This window comes from Mustela nivalis (assembly GCF_964662115.1).
Source record: "Mustela nivalis genome assembly, chromosome: 17".
NCBI classification, from domain to species: domain Eukaryota; kingdom Metazoa; phylum Chordata; class Mammalia; order Carnivora; family Mustelidae; genus Mustela; species Mustela nivalis.
In genome coordinates this window covers 12,428,693-12,436,630 of record NC_139036.1, presented here as the reverse complement: position 1 = coordinate 12,436,630, position 7,938 = coordinate 12,428,693, and positions in this window count along the sequence as shown.

Genomic DNA, 7,938 nt, shown 5'->3' with positions numbered 1-7,938 from the left:
ATCTTAAAAATTCAGTTATTCTATAACATATATCAAAGCCCTTGGAACTGAAACTTAACTGAAATGTGCATCTAAGTCAGACCACAGTCTCCTGAAGTTTTCTATGGCAAGTTTGTCAAAAGTTGGAGAGTGTCATTTATTCCCAGCTATTTCTAAGGTTCCCAACTTCCACCCCCCATACGTCCTCTGAGATTCTTGGCTGAGAGAGCTGTTTGCTTCCTTATTTAGCAAAAACTTGCACAGCTCTACTTAGCAGACAGACAAGCTGGAATTTGCAAGTCTCTGAGATATCACCCAGGCAATTGCCAAGTTGTCACAGGTGTACACGACAAGAGCAGTGGGAAGAGTGAGTGGCGGACTGGTGTGGACCTGGATGCTGGGGCCCCATCCAAAACGTTCCACACTTGTTCCCTCCTGTGTTAGAGAAAAGCTGCCTTCAGTGACGGGCAGAGATGGGGTTGGGTGGGGGGTGCGGGTCCTACTTGCAGTTTACAAGACATTTTGAGTCAGCAATTATAAGCAGAACTGTTGACAGAGAGTTGCTCGATTATCAAGCCACAAAGAAAAGAATGACAAGAGCAACTCGAAAAAGAAATAAATCCAAACCGGTGAGTTTTCTGAAAAGCAGAGAATAAAACTGCGAGATTAGTTTTATTTTTAAAAGCTGCTGAGTTGGTCTCACTTCTTTGCTAACTTAGTCTCTTGATTTTTTCCCCCTCAAGACTTGAATACCTGATCTGAACCGAAGGGGAAATGCAGAGGCTCATCTTACGGGCAGGTGGACAGGTGGCCGAACAGGTATGGCATTTCTGTTTCAGGTCAGCTTCATAGGGGACTTAATTGAATAATATCACCTCTCAATTTTTTTCTCTTCCCCCTCATTGATCAAGCTGCTTTTGAGAAAAGTGATACTTTGCATATCTGGCTAAGTGCTGTTAACAGCCTCTGCCTGTGGTTTGTTAAAATTAAAAAAAAAAAAAAAAAAGGGTGATCTTGCCAGAGAACTAATTTGCTTCTCTCCAACCAATGATGGCTTGTACTTTATGCAAATTGGTATCTAGGGACACAAATCCCATTTAATACATATGCATAGTTCATAAAAAAAAACGACCTGAGAGAAAGAGGAAAAAAGATAAAGCAACGAGTCAGCAAAAGAACAGGTTCCGAGGAAATTTATTGTCCCAAATTGGACATTTGTAACAGATGATGTGAACAAGTGTTAACTTTGTTTTCAGCGCTCTTCACGCACATTCACTAGACATCACACAGTTTATGTTTTAAGGATCTGAACTGTAATTAAAAAAAAAGTGTCTATGGGCTTTAGAGTGTTGTGTTCCATATGGTTAGGGAAGTATGGAGTTACTGCGACAAGCATCTTGTGAAGCTCATTAGGCGCGGTGGTGTTAGATGCGAATTGCTGAGCATAGCTATAGGGTACGTACATGACATCCCACAGTCAGCAGATAGCAACTGGAAATGAAAGATATGAAGGCACAGAGTACAGCTTCGGAACATGTTAGACAAAACATCTGCTGGTATCAGAACACTGCATTATCAGATCATTGTGGCCATGAATTTTTTATAAAGACACTTTTTTTTTTCTCCCCAAACCGCAACTTTGAAAGTGACATTTTGTGCAAAAAGTTTTTGATTGAAGTATGATGTCAGGAGGAAGTCCAAGAAAGTCTTCCCGCAAACACGATGGCGGCACACTGGCCTTTAGTACCACTCAGTTTGTGGAGCAGTCCATATTCTAGACATCCACTTAACACTCTCTTTTCTCCTGTGGACAGTGTCAGTCACCAGCTTCCATTAAGCAAGGAGGCCATATTCCATCAACTCACCTCTCGTGCTCTGCTTGTTAATGGCAGCCATTAACGAGCCTTTTCGTGTCTCCAGAAATCTTGCCATTTCTGCCCAAGAGGGCTCTTGCAAGGCGTTCCTTCATTGCAGGAAACATGCATGGATGAAAAACCAGTCAAGCTCTGATCTTTGGGAGTGTGTGGTGTGTACATTAGTGCTCCACAGTCCTTAGGAGAGGTTAAGATGCTGGCTTGAAGAGAGGGAAGGAGTGAGGAGATGGTGCTCACCTTGAGAAAGGTCACAGGTCCTGATATTTAGGTCCCATTACAGGATGTCACATAATTCATCTTGGGAGATAATTAAGTGCTTCTAAAAGCATGGTGACTTATGGAAGAACCAGACTATCCACAGCCATGTTTCTATTAATGTGGCTCTGAGACATGGAATGATTTCACTGATTCAGACCAGCCAGGCCAGAGGGTGAAGGGATAAACATATTTCTCTTGAAAGATCTAATGCAAAAGAGCAGTTAGAGAAAAAAGCATTCAAAGACAAGTAGCAGGGCCCTGAAATGGATTCTAGAGAACTCAGAGGAAGTATTTTCCTCTACTGGTCGATCTTTGTTTAACCTTCTCTTCAGTAAACCTCTAGATTCCTCCTTCAGCCCATTGGAGTACTTGCATGCGGGATGAGATCAGAATGTGAGGTTGGGAAACCCTTGAGAGTCACAATACATTCATTTATGGCCATAGATGTGCAGGAACATCTGTACAAGAATTGGCAATAGTTCCAGATATGAAAGAGAAATGTAAAAGATCCTCATGAATGAATAAACCCTAACTAGAGAAGCCTAGGATTCACAGTTCCGCCACCAAGCATTCCATGCATTCCCTCCTCTCCTCCATTTTCTCTTCCTTATTCCCTTCTTTCTTTCTGTTTCTCTTTTAGCAAAGGCAAGATGGGAAAGAGGGTTTCTTTTTCCTTCATAATTCTTGTTCTGTGCTGCCCTGTAGAAAAAATATTGATACAGAGAAATATTCTCTAGGAAAGGGATCTGGTTCTCTACCATTCCCTGTGACAGCTTGGAGGAACCATCAGTCTAACATAGGAGGACCTGAGAAATCATTCATTCATCTCTTCAATAAGTATTTCTTGAGCACCAGTTACTGTGAGTGACTTTTGCTAAAAGAACTAAATTATTGATGTCTACATTCATTTTGTAAAAATTAGTAAAAACTTAATAATACTCAGAACAAAAGAGGAACAAAGAAAGTAGCCCCAATTCTGTCTTTATCTTGAGAACATGTGCTGTTCTGAGTATATTTGGTGGTTTGTTTTTTTGATGTTTAAGGATATGGGGAAGACAAAGTCCCAGGGGTCACCATAAGTGCAAAATATAATATAAGGCACTTCTGCATACAACTCCAAAGTATACGTACCCAGTGTAATATAAAGCCCAAGCAAACTATCCCAATGACCAGGCCCTCAACAGTCCACAATCCTTGCCAAAGGAAGACAAATAAAACTGCCTATCTGTAGACTCTGCATGGGATACTGGAGGGTATCTTCTCTTAAAATTAATAACCATGAGCCAGTTATGACATGGTTATGTCAATCAAAACTCATACTACATGGGGTGCCAAACACATGTACACACACGTATGCACACATGCACTCATGCATGTGAAGAATTTGGTAAAATTTGGTAAAAATCCCAGGCTGGTGGCAGAAATGGGACAGTTTTTTTTCTAGTGAAACCCATATTTAATATAGGCCTTCAGAAATCCCTACAAATAAAGCTTCAAGAAATATGTACGAAATGCACAAGACAAGATACTGTGAGTGAGAATCATTAAGATTGTGGGCAACATAATCAAATAAAGACTTCAGTAAATAATCAGAAATCAAATATAAAACAAAAATGTGTCATCAAATTCTAAGAAAGCAAAGAAAGACAAATTATTTTTAAAAATGTAAAGATTATAAAATGTGAAAGTGTATTTATTAATCCTCCAAGAAGTCAGAGGGAAGGAGGCACCCAGATGCCAGTGGTGCCCCGCCCATAGGCCAGTGGAGCCCGGAAGCGAGTGGAGAACAGGGATGGGTCGCCAGGATGAAAGAGGGGGAGATGGCACAGAGCCTTTCCGCCCCCCCCCCCCCGTTTCCCCTCTGGGCTCCCCTGCCCGACTTCTGGCACTGGGGCTGGCCCCCTCTGGCTCGCCTGCCTTGTCCCTGCTCTCAGCCCTCCCGCGCCCTGTCTTCCACGCGGAGGGCGGGTCAAGGGCTTGCGGAGGGGTGCGCGCTGGCGCGGCTGCCTTCAGCCTAGGCGCCGGCCTTCGCGGTCACTGCGTCCGCACGATGCCCTCGGCGCGTCTTGGGTCTCGCGGCGCGGCGGCCGGCCCCCGTGGCGACTTCTGGGGGTGTTTCGGGCCCGCCCCCCACCCCCGGAGCCTCAGAGCCTCGGCTCACGCGGGGTGCCCGCCGGCCGCCACCTCAGGCCGCACGCCCTGAATGGTTCTATCTCGGTCCGTCCAGGGTCTGCTCTGACCCTGCCCCTACCCGCTCCCTGTCTCTCCCCTCCGTCCCCCCGCCCAGGCCTCGGGCCTGGGTTCTGCTCCTGGCCTTCCCTGCCCCTGCTCCCGCTCCCCGCTTCGCGCGCCCTGCCTGCCCGCGCCCCGCATCCCGCTGCAGCCCCCTCGCCTTCTGTGGCGAGAGGTGCTTGGGTTGGCGGGTGCAGGGAGGTACACGGTTGTGGGGGAAAGCGAGCTTTGGGATGCTTAGGAAGGGAGAGGGGTCCGGTCCGTCCCCGGTGGCTCTAGCGGGGGGAAAGGGATGGGGAGAGGGCGGTGTTGGGTGTCGGCCTCGGGGGCCAGTGGCGGCGCCCAGCGGGACTGCGGGGGCCTCCCGCGTCACGGGCCAGCAGCGTCGGGTTTCCGCGCCCCGCGTGTTGGCCAAGGACGCAATCGGCGTTGAGGCGGTGGTGGCCTGTGGCCTTGTGTCTCCCCTCCTGCTTTGCCTGTTCTTCCACCCCCTGTCCAGGTACCTAGGGCGTCCAGGCGCGGAGGTTTAAAGAACCTTTGGGGGTCGCCCGTCCGCCTAGGTTGGGGGCAGTTGGGCCCGTGGGAGGAGGGTTCACTTCTCCCCCAGACTCCGCCGCCCTCCGAACCCCGGGCCGTGGTTGTTGTGCCACGCCACGGTCTTTGCGAGGCCGTCGGGAGGGGGCTACCCGGCGGCCCGGCGGGTCGTGCGTGTGCCCCGCGTTCCTCGATGTGTGTGTGGGGGGTGCAGGTGGGAACCCCATGGGCGCCTGTGGAGTGAAAAAAAAAAAAAAAAAACTAAAGAAATCCCAATTAAGGAAGCTTCAATATTTAATTTAATTTTCCTGCCTAATTTCTTTCTGAAAACCCTATTGCCCATAATTAAAAGAGTCCATGGGCCTTACAAAGCCAACCATGAGTTAATCCTCCAAGAAGTCAGGGGGAAGGAGCGCCCAGAGGCGGGTGGGAGCCCCGCCCAGAAGCGTTGAAGCCTCTAGGCGAGTCAATAACAGTGGCGGGTCGCCCTGACGACATGGCGGGGGGTGGCGCAGCGCTTCCCCGGCCCCCGCCCCCCGCCCCCCGTGTCCCCTCTGGGCTCACCCGCCCGTCTTCTCAGTCAGGGGCTGGCAGGGCTTACACCCACGCCCGGCCCCTTTGGTGCGCCTGCCCTGTTCCTGGTATCAGCCCTCCCGCGCCCCGCCTTCCCCGCCGAGGGCAGGTCAAGGGCTTGCGGAGGGGCGCTCTCGCGCTCGCCACTGCCACCGCCCTCGGCACGGATCCTTCCCGGTTCCTGCGCCCGCACGTTGCCCTCGGCGCGTCTCGGGACGCGCGGCGCGGCGGCGGGTCACTGTGCGCCTTCCGAGGATGGTTCGAGCCCGGCCACCACCCAGGGGGCCTCGAGCCTGGGCTCACGCGGGGGGGGGGGGGGGCGCCCGCCGCCCGACCTTGATGGTTCTCTCGGTCCCTCGGGCATCGGTTCGGTTCTGACCCTGGCGTTCCCCGCTCCGCGTCTCTCCCCGACCGCCCCCCGCCCAGGCCTCGGGCCCGGGTTTGGCCCCTGGCCTTCCCTGCCCCTGCTCTCGCCCCCCGCTTCGCGCGCCCTGCCTGCCCGGGCCCCGCTTCCCGCTGCAGCCCCCTCGCCTTCTTTGGCCAGAGGGGCCTGGGTTGGCGGGTGCGGGGAGGTACAGGGTTGTGGGTAACAGCGAGCTTTGGGGTGCTTGGGAAGGGAGAGGGGTCCGGTCCTCCCCCGGTGGGTCCAGCGCGGGGAAAGGGATGGGGAGAGGGCGGTGTCGGGTGTCGGCCTCAGGGGCCAGTGGCTGTGCCCGGCCGGACTGGGGGGGCTCCCCCGTCACGGGCAGGCAGCGTTAGCGTTTCTGCCCCCCGTGGGTTGGCCAAGGACGCAATGGGCGTCTAGGCGGGGATGGCCTGTGGCCTCGTGTGCCTGCTCCTGCTTCGCCTATTCCCCACCCCCTGTCCAGGTACCTAGCACGTCCCGTCCCGGAGGTTTAAAGACCTTTTGGGGGTCACCAGTCCGCCTAGGGTCGGGGCCGTCGGGCCCATGTGGAGTAGGGTTCCCTTCTCATCCAGACTCCGCCACCCACCGCACCCCCAGAGCCGTGGTTGCTGCGCCACGCCTAGTTCTTTGCGCGGCTATTGGGAGGGGGCTACCCCGCGGCCCAGTCGGTCCGTGCGTGTGCCCCGCGTTCCTCGATGTGTGGGGGGGTCAGGTAGGAACCCCCTGAGCGCCTGTGGAGTGAAAAAAGAAAGAAAAGAAAACCCAATTACGGAAGCTTAAATTTTTAATTTGATTTTCCTGCCTAATTTGCTTTCTGAAAACCCTATTGCCCATAATTAAGAGTCCATGGGCCTTACAAAGGCAACCATGACTTAATCCTCCAAGAAGTCAGGTGGAAGGAGGTGCCCAGATGCCAGTGGAGCCCCGCCCATAGGCGAGTGGAGCCCGGATGAGAGTGGAAAACAGCGGCGGGTCGCTTGGATGAATGGGGGGGGGGGGGCGCAGCGACTTTCCCGCCCCCCTCCCCCCCGTGTCTCCTCTGGGCTCCCCTGCCCATCTTCTCCGTCCGGGGCAAGCGCCGCATCCCCCCCACCCCAGCCGTGCCGCTTTGGCGCGCCTGCCTTGTCCCCGGTCTCAGCCCTCCCGTGCCCCACCTTCCCCGCGGAGGGCGGGTCAAGGGCTTGCGGAGGGGTGCGCGCTCGCTCAGCTGCCTTCGCCCTCGCGCGGGTCCTTCCCAGTTGCTTCGCCCGCACGGTGCCCTGGGCGCATCTCGGGACCCGCGGCGCGGCGGCCGGTTCGCGTGGCGCCTTCCCGGTGTGGTTCGGGCCCGCCCCCCACCCCCGGGGGCCTCAGAGCTCCCGCTCACGCGGGGCGCCCGCCAGCCGCCACCTCCCGTCGCCCGCCCTGGATGGTTCTCTCTCGGTCCGTCCAGCGTCTGCTCTGACCCTGCTGTTCCCCGCTCCGTATCTCTCCCTTCCGGCCCCCCGCCGAGGCCTCGTGCCCGGGTTCGGCTCCTCGCCTTCCCTGCCCCTACTCTCGCCCCCAGCTTCGCGTGCCCTGCCTCCCCTGCCCCGCTTCTCCTTGCAGCCCCCTGCCTTCTGTGGCGAGAGGGGCCTGGGTTGGCGGGTGCGGGGAGAGACGCGGTTGTGTTAAAAGCGAGCTTTGGGGTGTTTGGGAATGGAGAGGGGTGCGGTCCGCCCCTGGTGGCTCTGGGGGTGGGAAGGGATGCGGAGATGGCGGTGTCGGATGTAGGCCTCCAGTGCCAGTGGCGGCGCCCGGGGGGACTGGGGGGGCCTCCCCCGAGAAGGGCCAGCAGCGTCGGGGTTTACGCGCCCCGCGGCTTGGCCAAGTACGCAATCCGCATCGAGTCGGGGGTGGCCTGTGGCTTCGTGTCCCCCCTCCTGCTTCGCCTGTTCCCCCACCCCCTGTCCAGGTACCAAGGGCGTCCCGGCGCCGAGACGGTTCCCTTCTCCCCCAGACTCCGACGCCCACCACACCCGCGGGGCCTTGGTTGCTGTGCCACCCCACGGTGTTTACAGGGCGGTCGGGAAAGGGCTACCCGGCCGCCCTGTCGGGCCGTTC